The 14,887-nt window shown below is 44.5% G+C and overlaps 3 non-coding genes across 3 annotated transcripts; all 3 read right to left on the reverse strand.

Annotated features, from left to right (window-relative positions):
* Positions 1-2,088: 2,088 nt before the first annotated feature.
* trnar-ccu (transfer RNA arginine (anticodon CCU)) lies at positions 2,089-2,161 on the reverse strand. The gene has a single exon. It is a non-coding gene; the product is annotated as a tRNA-Arg (tRNA).
* Positions 2,162-3,120: 959 nt separating this feature from the next.
* Positions 3,121-3,192, reverse strand: trnat-cgu (transfer RNA threonine (anticodon CGU)). The gene has a single exon. It is a non-coding gene; the product is annotated as a tRNA-Thr (tRNA).
* A 1,393-nt stretch (positions 3,193-4,585) lies between these two features.
* On the reverse strand, positions 4,586-4,658 carry trnar-ccu (transfer RNA arginine (anticodon CCU)). The gene has a single exon. It is a non-coding gene; the product is annotated as a tRNA-Arg (tRNA).
* Positions 4,659-14,887: the final 10,229 nt, after the last annotated feature.

The raw sequence follows: 14,887 nt of genomic DNA on the forward strand, positions 1-14,887 counted from the left end.
AGGCACTGACAAATGCCCATGATATAGCAGATTTTTTTTCTTCGCACTTCAATGCTAAAAACAAACTGTTTAGCAGAGGATGGTTTTGATTCATCGACCTCTGGGCCCAGCACGCTTCCGCTGCGCCACTCTGCTTTCAACCACTCCGTGAAAAGAGTAGGAATCACAATCCATGGCTTAGGAGGCCAGTGTCTCAGGCCACTGGGGTACTGTGAAATCCTTTTCACCTATATGAACTGATAGAAGCAGTAAAAAAAATGTGTAACGGAAGGCACTTACACATGCTCATGATATAGAGAAAAAAAATTATTGTTCGCACTTCATTGCTAAAAATAAACTGTTTAGCAGAGGATGGTTTCAATCCATCGACCTCTGGGTTATGGGCCCAGCACGCTTCCGCTGCGCCACTCTGCTTTTACACTATGCAGAAAAGAGTAGGAATCACAATCCATGGCTTAGGAGGCCAGTGTCTCAGGCCACTGGTGTACTGCGAAATCCTTTTCTCCTATACGAACTGATAGAAGCAGTAAAAAAAAGGTGTAACGGAAGGCACTTACACATGCCCATGATATAGAGAAAAAAATTAATTGTTCGCACTTCATTGCTAAAAATATGCTGTTTAGCAGAGGATGGTTTCGATCCATCGACCTCTGGGTTATGGGCCGAGCACGCTTCCGCTGCGCCACTCTGCTTTCAACCACTCCAGAAAAGAGTAAGACCCACAATCCATGGCTTAGGAGGCCAGTGTCTTAGGCCACTGGGGTACTGTGAAATCCTTTTCACCTATACGAACTGATAGAAGCAGTAAAAAAAAAGGTGTAACGGAAGGCACTTACACATGCCCATGATATAGAGAAAAAAATGTATTGTTCGCACTTCATTGCTAAAAAAAATCTTTTTAGCAGAGGATGGTTTCGATCCATCGACCTCTGGGTTATGGGCCCAGCACGCTTCCGCTGCGCCACTCTGCTTTCAACCACTCCAGAAAAGAGTAAGACCCACAATCCATGGCTTAGGAGGCCAGTGTCTTAGGCCACTGGGGTACTGTGAAATCCTTTTCACCTATACGAACTGATAGAAGCAGTAAAAAAAATGTGTAACGGAAGGCTCTTACACATGCCCATGATATAGAGAAAAAAAATTATTGTTCGCACTTCATTGCTAAAAATAAGCTGTTTAGCAGAGGATGGTTTTAATCCATCGACCTCTGGGTTATGGGCCCAGCACGCTTCCGCTGCGCCACTCTGCTTTCAAACACCCCAGATGGGACCTGAACCCACAATCACTGGCTTAGGAGGCCAGTGTCTTAGGCCACTGGGGTACTGTGAAATCCTTTTCACCTATACGAACTGATAGAAGCAGTAAAAAAAAGGTGTAACGGAAGGCACTTACACATGCCCATGATATAGAGAAAAAATTTAATTGTTCGCACTTCATTGCTAAAAATATGCTGTTTAGCAGAGGATGGTTTCGATCCATCGACCTCTGGGTTATGGGCCCAGCACGCTTCCGCTGCGCCACTCTGCTTTTAAACTATGCAGAAAAGAGTAGGAATCACAATCCATGGCTTAGGAGGCCAGTGTCTCAGGCCACTGGTGTACTGCGAAATCCTTTTCACCTATACGAACTGATAGAAGCAGTAAAAAAAAAGGTGTAACGGAAGGCACTTACACATGCCCATGATATAGAGAAAAAAATTAATTGTTCGCACTTCATTGCTAAAAAAAATCTGTTTAGCAGAGGATGGTTTCGATCCATCGACCTCTGGGTTATGGGCCCAGCACGCTTCCGCTGCGCCACTCTGCTTTCAACCACTCCAGAAAAGAGTAAGACCCACAATCCATGGCTTAGGAGGCCAGTGTCTTAGGCCACTGGGGTACTGTGAAATCCTTTTGACCTATACGAACTGATAGAAGCAGTAAAAATAAGGTGTAACGGAAGGCACTTACACATGCCCATGATATAGACAAAAAAATATTGTTCGCACTTCATTGTTAAAAATAAACTGTTTAGCAGAGGATGGTTTCAATCCATCGACCTCTGGGTTATGGGCCCAGCACGCTTCCGCTGCGCCACTCTGCTTTCAAACACCCGAGATGGGACTTGAACCCACAATCACTGGCTTAGGAGGCCAGTGCCTTATCCATTAGGCCACTGGGGCACTGTAGTTCATTTACGACCAGTACAAACTCATTGAAGCAGTAAAAAAAATGTGTAACAGAAGGCACTGACAAATGCCCATGATATAGCAGATTTTTTTTCTTCGCACTTCAATGCTAAAAACAAACTGTTTAGCAGAGGATGGTTTTGATTCATCGACCTCTGGGCCCAGCACGCTTCCGCTGCGCCACTCTGCTTTCAACCACTCCGTGAAAAGAGTAGGAATCACAATCTATGGCTTAGGAGGCCAGTGTCTCTGGCCACTGGGGTACTGTGAAATCCTTTTCACCTATATGAACTGATAGAAGCAGTAAAAAAAATGTGTAACGGAAGGCACTTACACATGCTCATGATATAGAGAAAAAAAATTATTGTTCGCACTTCATTGCTAAAAATAAACTGTTTAGCAGAGGATGGTTTCAATCCATCGACCTCTGGGTTATGGGCCCAGCACGCTTCCGCTGCGCCACTCTGCTTTTAGACTATGCAGAAAAGAGTAGGAATCACAATCCATGGCTTAGGAGGCCAGTGTCTCAGGCCACTGGTGTACTGCGAAATCCTTTTCTCCTATACGAACTGATAGAAGCAGTAAAAAAAATGTGTAACAGAAGTCACTGACAAATGCCCATGATATAGAGAAAAAAATTAATTGTTCGAACTTCATTGCTAAAAATAAGCTGTTTAGCAGAGGATGGTTTCGATCCATTGACCTCTGGGTTATGGGCCCAGCACGCTTCCGCTGCGCCACTCTGCTTTCAACCACTCCAGAAAAGAGTAAGACCCACAATCCATGGCTTAGGAGGCCAGTGTCTTAGGCCACTGGGGTACTGTGAAATCCTTTTCACCTATACGAACTGATAGAAGCAGTAAAAAAAATGTGTAACGGAAGGCACTTACACATGCCCATGATATAGAGAAAAAAATGTATTGTTCGCACTTCATTGCTAAAAATAAACTGTTTAGCAGAGGATGGTTTCGATCCATCGACGTCTGGGTTACGGGCCCAGCACGCTTCCGCTGCGCCACTCTGCTTTTAGACTATGCAGAAAAGAGTAGGAATCACAATCCATGTCTTAGGAGGCCAGTGTCTCAGGCCACTGGTGTACTGCGAAATCCTTTTCACCTATACGAACTGATAGAAGCAGTAAAAAAAAGGTGTAACGGAAGGCACTTACACATGCCCATGATATAGAGAAAAAAAAATATTGTTCGCACTTCATTGCTAAAACTAAACTGTTTAGCAGAGGATGGTTTCAATCCATCGACCTCTGGGTTATGGGCCCAGCACGCTTCCGCTGCGCCACTCTGCTTTCAAACACCCCAGATGGGACTTGAACCCACAATCACTGGCTTAGGAGTTTGGTGCCTTATCCATTAGGCCACTGGGGCACTGTAGTTCATTTACGACCAGTACAAACTCATTGAAGCAGTAAAAAAAATGTGTAACAGAAGGCACTGACAAATGCCCATGATTTGCAGATTTTTTTTCTTCGCACTTCAATGCTAAAAACAAACTGTTTAGCAGAGGATGGTTTTGATTCATCGACCTCTGGGCCCAGCACGCTTCCGCTGCGCCACTCTGCTTTCAACCACTCCGTGAAAAGAGTAGGAATCACAATCTATGGCTTAGGAGGCCAGTGTCTCTGGCCACTGGGGTACTGTGAAATCCTTTTCACCTATATGAACTGATAGAAGCAGTAAAAAAAATGTGTAACGGAAGGCACTTACACATGCTCATGATATAGAGAAAAAAAATTATTGTTCGCACTTCATTGCTAAAAATAAACTGTTTAGCAGAGGATGGTTTCAATCCATCGACCTCTGGGTTATGGGCCCAGCACGCTTCCGCTGCGCCACTCTGCTTTTAGACTATGCAGAAAAGAGTAGGAATCACAATCCATGGCTTAGGAGGCCAGTGTCTCAGGCCACTGGTGTACTGCGAAATCCTTTTCTCCTATACGAACTGATAGAAGCAGTAAAAAAAATGTGTAACAGAAGTCACTGACAAATGCCCATGATATAGAGAAAAAAATTAATTGTTCGAACTTCATTGCTAAAAATAAGCTGTTTAGCAGAGGATGGTTTCGATCCATTGACCTCTGGGTTATGGGCCCAGCACGCTTCCGCTGCGCCACTCTGCTTTCAACCACTCCAGAAAAGAGTAAGACCCACAATCCATGGCTTAGGAGGCCAGTGTCTTAGGCCACTGGGGTACTGTGAAATCCTTTTGACCTATACGAACTGATAGAAGCAGTAAAAAAAATGTGTAACGGAAGGCACTTACACATGCCCATGATATAGAGAAAAAAAATTATTGTTCGCACTTCATTGCTAAAAATAAACTGTTTAGCAGAGGATGGTTTCGATCCATCGACCTCTGGGTTATGGGCCCAGCACGCTTCCGCTGCGCCACTCTGCTTTCAAACACCCCAGATGGGACTTGAACCCACAATCACTGGCTTAGGAGGCCAGTGCCTTATCCATTAGGCCACTGGGGCACTGTAGTTCATTTTCGACCAGTACAAACTCGATAGAAGCAGTAAAAAAATGTGTAACGGAAGGCACTGACAAATGCCCATGATATAGCAGAAATTTTTTCTTCGCACTTCAATGCTAAAAACAAACTGTTTAGCAGAGGATGGTTTTGATTCATCGACCTCTGGGCCCAGCACGCTTCCGCTGCGCCACTCTGCTTTCAACCACTCCGAGAAAAGAGTAGGAATCACAATCCATGGCTTAGGAGGCCAGTGTCTTAGGCCACTGGGGTACTGTGAAATCCTTTTGACCTATACGAACTGATAGAAGCAGTAAAAAAATGTGTAACGGAAGGCACTTACACATGCCCATGATATAGAGAAAAAAATTAATTGTTCGCACTTCATTGCTAAAAATAAACTGTTTAGCAGAGGATGGTTTCGATCCATCGACCTCTGGGTTATGGGCCCAGCACGCTTCCGCTGCGCCACTCTGCTTTTAGACCATGCAGAAAAGAGTAGGAACCACAATCCATGGCTTAGGAGGCCAGTGTCTCAGGCCACTGGGGTACTGCGAAATCCTTTTCACCTATACGAACTGATAGAAGCAGTAAAAAAATGTGTAACGGAAGGCACTTACACATGCCCATGATATAGAGAAAAAAATTAATTGTTCGCACTTCATTGCTAAAAATATGCTGTTTAGCAGAGGATGGTTTCGATCCATCGACCTCTGGGTTATGGGCCCAGCACGCTTCCGCTGCGCCACTCTGCTTTCAACCATGCAGAAAAGAGTAGGAATCACAATCCATGGCTTAGGAGGCCAGTGTCTTAGGCCACTGGGGTACTGCGAAATCCTTTTCACCTATACGAACTGATAGAAGCAGTAAAAAAAAGGTGTAACGGAAGGCACTTACACATGCCCATGATATAGAGAAAAAAATTAATTGTTCGCACTTCATTGCTAAAAATAAGCTGTTTAGCAGAGGATGGTTTCGATCCATCGACCTCTGGGTTATGGGCCCAGCACGCCTCCGCTGCGCCACTCTGCTTTCAACCACTGCAGAAAAGAGTAAGAACCACAATCCATGGCTTAGGAGGCCAGTGTCTTAGGCCACTGGGGTACTGTGAAATCCTTTTCACCTATACGAACTGATAGAAGCAGTAAAAAAAATGTGTAACGGAAGGCACTTACACATGCCCATGATATAGAGAAAAAAATTAATTGTTCGAACTTCATTGCTAAAGATAAGCTGTTTAGCAGAGGATGGTTTCGATCCATTGACCTCTGGGTTATGGGCCCAGCACGCTTCCGCTGCGCCACTCTGCTTTCAACCACTCCAGAAAAGAGTAAGACCCACAATCCATGGCTTAGGAGGCCAGTGTCTTAGGCCACTGGGGTACTGTGAAATCCTTTTCACCTATACGAACTGATAGAAGCAGTAAAAAAAATGTGTAACGGAAGGCACTTACACATGCCCATGATATAGAGAAAAAAATTAATTGTTCGCACTTCATTGCTAAAAATAAGCTGTTTAGCAGAGGATGGTTTCGATCCATCGACCTCTGGGTTATGGGCCCAGCACGCTTCCGCTGCGCCACTCTGCTTTCAACCATGCAGAAAAGAGTAGGAACCACAATCCATGGCTTAGGAGGCCAGTGTCTTAGGCCACTGGGGTACTGTGAAATCCTTTTCACCTATACGAACTGATAGAAGCAGTAAAAAAAAGGTGTAACGGAAGGCACTTACACATGCCCATGATATAGAGAAAAAATTAATTGTTCGCACTTCATTGCTAAAAATATGCTGTTTAGCAGAGGATGGTTTCGATCCATCGACCTCTGGGTTATGGGCCCAGCACGCTTCCGCTGCGCCACTCTGCTTTTAACCACTCCAGAAAAGAGTAGGAACCACAATCCATGGCTTAGGAGGCCAGTGTCTTAGGCCACTGGGGTACTGCGAAATCCTTTTCACCTATACGAACTGATAGAAGCAGTAAAAAAAATGTGTAACGGAAGGCACTGACACATGCCCATGATATAGCGAGAAAAAAAATTAATTGTTCGCACTTCATTGCTAGAAATATGCTGTTTAGCAGAGGATGGTTTCGATCCATCGACCTCTGGGTTATGGGCCCAGCACGCTTCCGCTGCGCCACTCTGCTTTTAGACTATGCAGAAAAGAGTAAGAATCACAATCCATGGCTTAGGAGGCCAGTGTCTTAGGCCACTGGGGTACTGCGAAATCCTTTTCACCTATACGAACTGATAGAAGCAGTAAAAAAAAGGTGTAACGGAAGGCACTTACACATGCCCATGATATAGAGAAAAAAATTAATTGTTCGCACTTCATTGCTAGAAATAAACTGTTTAGCAGAGGATGGTTTCGATCCATCGACCTCTGGGTTATGGGCCCAGCACGCTTCCGCTGCGCCACTCTGCTTTCAACCACTGCAGAAAAGAGTTGAAGACCCACAATCCATGGCTTAGGAGGCCAGTGTCTTAGGCCACTGGGGTACTGTGAAATCCTTTTGACCTATACGAACTGATAGAAGCAGTAAAAAAATGTGTAACGGAAGGCACTGACAAATGCCCATGCTATAGAGAAATAAAATTAAGTGTTCGCACTTCATTGCTAGAAATAAACTGTTTAGCAGAGGATGGTTTCGATCCATCGACCTCTGTGTTATGGGCCCAGCACGCTTCCGCTGCGCCACTCTGCTTTCAACCACTGCGAGAAAAGAGTAGGAACCACAATCCATGGCTTAGGAGGCCAGTGTCTTTGGCCACTGGGGTACTGTGAAATCCTTTTCACCTATACGAACTGATAGAAGCAGTAAAAAAATGTGTAACGGAAGGCACTTACACATGCCCATGATATAGAGAAAAAATTAATTGTTCGCACTTCATTGCTAAAAATAAACTGTTTAGCAGAGGATGGTTTCGATCCATCGACCTCTGGGTTATGGGCCCAGCACGCTTCCGCTGCGCCACTCTGCTTTTAGACCACTCCAGAAAAGAGTAGGAATCACAATCCATGGCTTAGGAGGCCAGTGTCTTAGGCCACTGGGGTACTGCGAAATCCTTTTCACCTATACGAACTGATAGAAGCAGTAAAAAAATGTGTAACGGAAGGCACTGACACATGCCCATGATATAGAGAAAAAAATTAATGTGTTCGCACTTCATTGCTAAAAATAAACTGTTTAGCAGAGGATGGTTTCGATCCATCGACCTCTGGGTTATGGGCCCAGCACGCTTCCGCTGCGCCACTCTGCTTTCAACCACTCCAGAAAAGAGTAAGACCCACAATCCATGGCTTAGGAGGCCAGTGTCTTAGGCCACTGGGGTACTGCGAAATCCTTTTCACCTATACGAACAGATAGAAGCAGTAAAAAAAATGTGTAACGGAAGGCACTTACACATGCCCATGATATAGCGAGAAAATAAATATGTGTTCGCACTTCATTGCTAGAAATAAACTGTTTAGCAGAGGATGGTTTCGATCCATCGACCTCTGGGTTATGGGCCCAGCACGCTTCCGCTGCGCCACTCTGCTTTCAACCACTGCAGAAAAGAGTAAGACCCACAATCCATGGCTTAGGAGGCCAGTGTCTTAGGCCACTGGGGTACTGTGAAATCCTTTTCACCTATACGAACTGATAGAAGCAGTAAAAAAAATGTGTAACGGAAGGCACTTACACATGCCCATGATATAGAGAAAAAAATTAACTGTTCGCACTTCATTGCTAGAAATAAACTGTTTAGCAGAGGATGGTTTCGATCCATCGACCTCTGTGTTATGGGCCCAGCACGCTTCCGCTGCGCCACTCTGCTTTCAACCACTGCAGAAAAGAGTAAGACCCACAATCCATGGCTTAGGAGGCCAGTGTCTTAGGCCACTGGGGTACTGTGAAATCCTTTTCACCTATACGAACTGATAGAAGCAGTAAAAAAAATGTGTAACGGAAGGCACTGACACATGCCCATGATATAGAGAAAAAAATTAATTGTTCGCACTTCATTGGTAAAAATAAACTGTTTAGCAGAGGATGGTTTCGATCCATCGACCTCTGGGTTATGGGCCCAGCACGCTTCCGCTGCGCCACTCTGCTTTCAACCACTGCAGATAGGAGTAAGACCCACAATCCATGGCTTAGGAGGCCAGTGTCTTAGGCCACTGGGGTACTGTGAAATCCTTTTCGACCTATACGAACTGATAGAAGCAGTAAAAAAAATTTGTAACAGAAGGCACTGACACATGCCCATGATATAGAGAAAAAAATTAATTGTTCGCACTTCATTGCTAAAAATAAACTGTTTAGCAGAGGATGGTTTCGATCCATCGACCTCTGGGTTATGGGCCCAGCACGCTTCCGCTGCGCCACTCTGCTTTCAGACCATGCAGAAAAGAGTAGGAACCACAATCCATGGCTTAGGAGGCCAGTGTCTTAGGCCACTGGTGTACTGCGAAATCCTTTTCACCTATACGAACTGATAGAAGCAGTAAAAAAAATGTGTAACGGAAGGCACTGACACATGCCCATGATATAGCGAGAAAAAAATTAATGTGTTCGCACTTCATTGCTAAAAATAAACTGTTTAGCAGAGGATGGTTTCGATCCATCGACCTCTGGGTTATGGGCCCAGCACGCTTCCGCTGCGCCACTCTGCTTTCAGCCACTCCAGAAAAGAGTAAGACCCACAATCCATGGCTTAGGAGGCCAGTGTCTTAGGCCACTGGGGTACTGTGAAATCCTTTTTGACCTATACGAACTGATAGAAGCAGTAAAAAAATGTGTAACGGAAGGCACTTACACATGCCCATGATATAGGAGAAAAAAATTAATTGTTCGCACTTCATTGCTAGAAATAAACTGTTTAGCAGAGGATGGTTTCGATCCATCGACCTCTGGGTTATGGGCCCAGCACGCTTCCGCTGCGCCACTCTGCTTTCAACCACTCCAGAAAAGAGTAAGACCCACAATCCATGGCTTAGGAGGCCAGTGTCTTAGGCCACTGGGGTACTGTGAAATCCTTTTGACCTATACGAACTGATAGAAGCAGTAAAAAAAATGTGTAACGGAAGGCACTGACACATGCCCATGCTATAGCGAGAAAATAAAATGTGTTCACACTTCATTGCTAGAAATAAACTGTTTAGCAGAGGATGGTTTCGATCCATCGACCTCTGTGTTATGGGCCCAGCACGCTTCCGCTGCGCCACTCTGCTTTCAACCACTGCAGAAAAGAGTAAGACCCACAATCCATGGCTTAGGAGGCCAGTGTCTTAGGCCACTGGGGTACTGTGAAATCCTTTTGACCTATACGAACTGATAGAAGCAGTAAAAAAAATGTGTAACGGAAGGCACTGACACATGCCCATGATATAGAGAAAAAAATTAATTGTTCGCACTTCATTGCTAGAAATAAACTGTTTAGCAGAGGATGGTTTCGATCCATCGACCTCTGTGTTATGGGCCCAGCACGCTTCCGCTGCGCCACTCTGCTTTCAACCACTACAGAAAAGAGTAAGACCCACAATCCATGGCTTAGGAGGCCAGTGTCTTAGGCCACTGGGGTACTGTGAAATCCTTTTGACCTATACGAACTGATAGAAGCAGTAAAAAAAATGTGTAACGGAAGGCACTGACACATGCCCATGCTATAGCGAGAAAATAAAATGTGTTCACACTTCATTGCTAGAAATAAACTGTTTAGCAGAGGATGGTTTCGATCCATCGACCTCTGGGTTATGGGCCCAGCACGCTTCCGCTGCGCCACTCTGCTTTTAGCCACTCCAGAAAAGAGTAAGACTCACAATCCATGGCTTAGGAGGCCAGTGTCTTAGGCCACTGGGGTACTGTGAAATTCTTTTCACCTATACGAACTGATAGAAGCAGTAAAAAAAATGTGTAACGGAAGGCACTTACACATGCCCATGATATAGGAGAAAAAAATATGTGTTCACACTTCATTGCTAGAAATAAACTGTTTGGCAGAGGATGGTTTCGATCCATCGACCTCTGGGTTATGGGCCCAGCACGGTTCCGCTGCGCCACTCTGCTTTCAACCACTGCAGAAAAGAGTAAGACCCACAATCCATGGCTTAGGAGGCCAGTGTCTTAGGCCACTGGGGTACTGTGAAATCCTTTTGACCTATACGAACTGATAGAAGCAGTAAAAAAAATGTGTAACGGAAGGCACTTACACATGCCCATGATATAGAGAAAAAAATTAACTGTTCGCACTTCATTGCTAGAAATAAACTGTTTAGCAGAGGATGGTTTCGATCCATCGACCTCTGAGTTATGGGCCCAGCACGCTTCCGCTGCGCCACTCTGCTTTCAACCACTGCAGATAAGAGTAAGACCCACAATCCATGGCTTAGGAGGCCAGTGTCTTAGGCCACTGGGGTACTGTGAAATCCTTTTGACCTATACGAACTGATAGAAGCAGTAAAAAAAATGTGTAACGGAAGACACTTACACATGCCCATGATATAGAGAAAAAAATTAATTGTTCCCACTTCATTGGTAATAATAATCTGTTTAGCAGAGGATTGTTTCGATCCTTCGACCTCTGGGTTGTGGGCCAAGCACGCTTCCGCTGCGCCACTCTGCTTTCAAACACCCCAGATGGGACTTGAACCCACAATCACTGGCTTAGTATGCCAGTGCCTTATCCATTAGGCCACTGGGGGACTGTATACCTTTTACGACCAGTACAAACTCATTGAAGCAGTATAAAAAATTTGTAACAGAAGGCACTGACACATGCCCATGATATAGAGAATTATTGTTCTTCGCACTTCATTGCTAGAAATAAACTGTTTAGCAGAGGATGGTTTCGATCCATCGACCTCTGGGTTATGGGCCCAGCACGCTTCCGCTGCGCCACTCTGCTTTCGACCACACCATGAAAAGAGTAGGAATCACAATCCATGGCTTAGGAGGCCAGTGCTTCTCTGGCCACTGGGGTACTGTGAAATCCTTTTCACCTATACGAACAGATAGAAGCAGTAAAAAAAATGTGTAACGGAAGGCACTGACACATGCCCATGCTATAGCGAGAAAATAAAATGTGTTCACACTTCATTGCTAGAAATAAACTGTTTAGCAGAGGATGGTTTCGATCCATCGACCTCTGGGTTATGGGCCCAGCACGCTTCCGCTGCGCCACTCTGCTTTCAACCACTGCAGAAAAGAGTAAGACTCACAATCCATGGCTTAGGAGGCCAGTGTCTTAGGCCACTGGGGTACTGTGAAATCCTTTTGACCTATACGAACTGATAGAAGCAGTAAAAAAAATGTGTAACGGAAGGCACTTACACATGCCCATGATATAGAGAAAAAAATTAACTGTTCGCACTTCATTGCTAGAAATAAACTGTTTAGCAGAGGATGGTTTCGATCCATCGACCTCTGAGTTATGGGCCCAGCACGCTTCCGCTGCGCCACTCTGCTTTCAACCACTGCAGATAAGAGTAAGACCCACAATCCATGGCTTAGGAGGCCAGTGTCTTAGGCCACTGGGGTACTGTGAAATCCTTTTGACCTATACGAACTGATAGAAGCAGTAAAAAAAATGTGTAACGGAAGACACTTACACATGCCCATGATATAGAGAAAAAAATTAATTGTTCCCACTTCATTGGTAATAATAATCTGTTTAGCAGAGGATTGTTTCGATCCTTCGACCTCTGGGTTGTGGGCCAAGCACGCTTCCGCTGCGCCACTCTGCTTTCAAACACCCCAGATGGGACTTGAACCCACAATCACTGGCTTAGTATGCCAGTGCCTTATCCATTAGGCCACTGGGGGACTGTATACCTTTTACGACCAGTACAAACTCATTGAAGCAGTATAAAAAATTTGTAACAGAAGGCACTGACACATGCCCATGATATAGAGAAAAAAAATTATTGTTCACACTTCATTGCTAAAATAAACTGTTTAGCAGAGGATGGTTTCGATCCATCGACCTCTGGGTTATGGGCCCAGCACGCTTCCGCTGCGCCACTCTGCTTTCGAACACACCATGAAAAGAGTAGGAATCACAATCCATGGCTTAGGAGGCCAGTGTCTCTGGCCACTGGTGTACTGCGAAATCCTTTTCACCTATACGAACAGATAGAAGCAGTAAAAAAAATGTGTAACGGAAGGCACTGACACATGCCCATGATATAGAGAAAAAAATTAACTGTTCGCACTTCATTGCTAGAAATAAACTGTTTAGCAGAGGATGGTTTCGATCCATCGACCTCTGGGTTATGGGCCCAGCACGCATCCGCTGCACCACTCTGCTTTTAGCCACTCTAGAAAAGAGTAAGACTCACAATCCATGGCTTAGGAGGCCAGTGTCTTAGGCCACTGGGGTACTGTGAAATCCTTTTGACCTATACGAACTGATAGAAGTAGTAAAAAAAATGTGTAACGGAAGGCACTTACACATGCCCATGATATAGGAGAAAAAAATTAATGTGTTCGCACTTCATTGCTAGAAATAAACTGTTTAGCAGAGGATGGTTTCGATCCATCGACCTCTGTGTTATGGGCCCAGCACGCTTCCGCTGCGCCACTCTGCTTTCAACCACTGCAGAAAAGAGTAAGACCCACAATCCATGGCTTAGGAGGCCAGTGTCTTAGGCCACTGGGGTACTGTGAAATCCTTTTGACCTATACGAACTGATAGAAGCAGTAAAAAAAAATGTGGAACGTAAGGCACTGACACATGACCATGATATAGAGAAAAAAAAATATTCTTCGAGCTTCATTGCTAAAAATAAACTGTTTAGCAGAGGACGGTTTCGATCCATCGACCTCTGGGTTATGGGCCCAGCACGCTTCCGCTGCGCCACTCTGCTTTCAGACACTCCAGAAAAGAGTAAGACTCACAATCCATGGTTTAGGAGGCCAGTGTCTTAGGCCACTGGGGTACTGTGAAATCCTTTTCACCTATACGAACTGATAGAAGCAGTAAAAAAAATGTGTAACGGAAGGCACTGACACATGCCCATGATATAGAGAAAAAAATTATTGTTCGCACTTCATTGCTAAAAATAAACTGTTTAGCAGAGGATGGTTTCGATCCATCGACCTCTGGGTTATGGGCCCAGCACGCTTCCGCTGCGCCACTCTGCTTTCAGACCACTGCAGAAAAGAGTAGGAATCACAATCCATGGCTTAGGAGGCCAGTGTCTTAGGCCACTGGTGTACTGCGAAATCCTTTTCACCTATACGAACTGATAGAAGCAGTAAAAAAAATGTGTAACGGAAGGCACTTACACATGCCCATGATATACGAGAAAAAAATTAATTGTTCGCACTTCATTGCTAAAAATAAACTGTTTAGCAGAGGATGGTTTCGATCCATCGACCTCTGGGTTATGGGCCCAGCACGCTTCCGCTGCGCCACTCCTTTCAACCGCTGTGTCAGATTTCAAAAAGCTTTACGGCAAAAGCACACTTTGCAATAATCTGAATACAGCGCACAGTCACCAAAACAAGCCATACAGATACCCGCCATGTTGTGGAGTCAACAAAACTCAGAAATAGCATGATAAATATTCACTTACCTTTGATCTTCATCAGAATGCACTCCCAGGAATCCCAGTTCCACAATAAATGTTTGTTTTGTTACAATAAAGTCAATATTTATGTCCAAATACCTCCTTTTTGTTTGCGCGTTCAGTTCACTATTCCAAATGCAGTAGCCGCATGCACTGGGTCCAGAGGAAAAGTCAAAAAAGTTGCTTTACAGTTTGTAGAAACATGTCAAATGATGTATAGAATCAATCTTTAGGATGTTTTTTATCATAAATCTTCAATAATATTCCAACCGGACAATTCCTTTGTCTTCAGAAATGTAAAGGAACTCAGCTCGCTCTCTCGGCCGCACGCGTGTGACTGAGCTCATGGCTTTTTTCCAGACACATGATTCCAATAACTCTTTTTCTCTCCCCATTCACAGTAGAAGCCTGCAACAACGTTCTAAAGACTGTTGACATCTAGTGGAAGCCTTAGGAAGTGCAACATGACCCCACAGACACTGTATATTGGATTGGCAATCACTTGAAAAACTACAAACCTCAGATTTCCCACTTCCTGGTTGGATTTTTCTCAGGTTTTTGCCTGCCATATGAGTTCTGTTATACTCACTGACATCGTTCAAACAGTTTTAGAAACTTCAGAGTGTTTTCTATCCAAATCTACTAATAATATGCATATCCTAGCTTCTGGGCTTGAGTAGCA

Source organism: Salmo salar, chromosome ssa17, assembly GCF_905237065.1.
Source record: "Salmo salar chromosome ssa17, Ssal_v3.1, whole genome shotgun sequence".
NCBI lineage: Eukaryota > Metazoa > Chordata > Actinopteri > Salmoniformes > Salmonidae > Salmo > Salmo salar.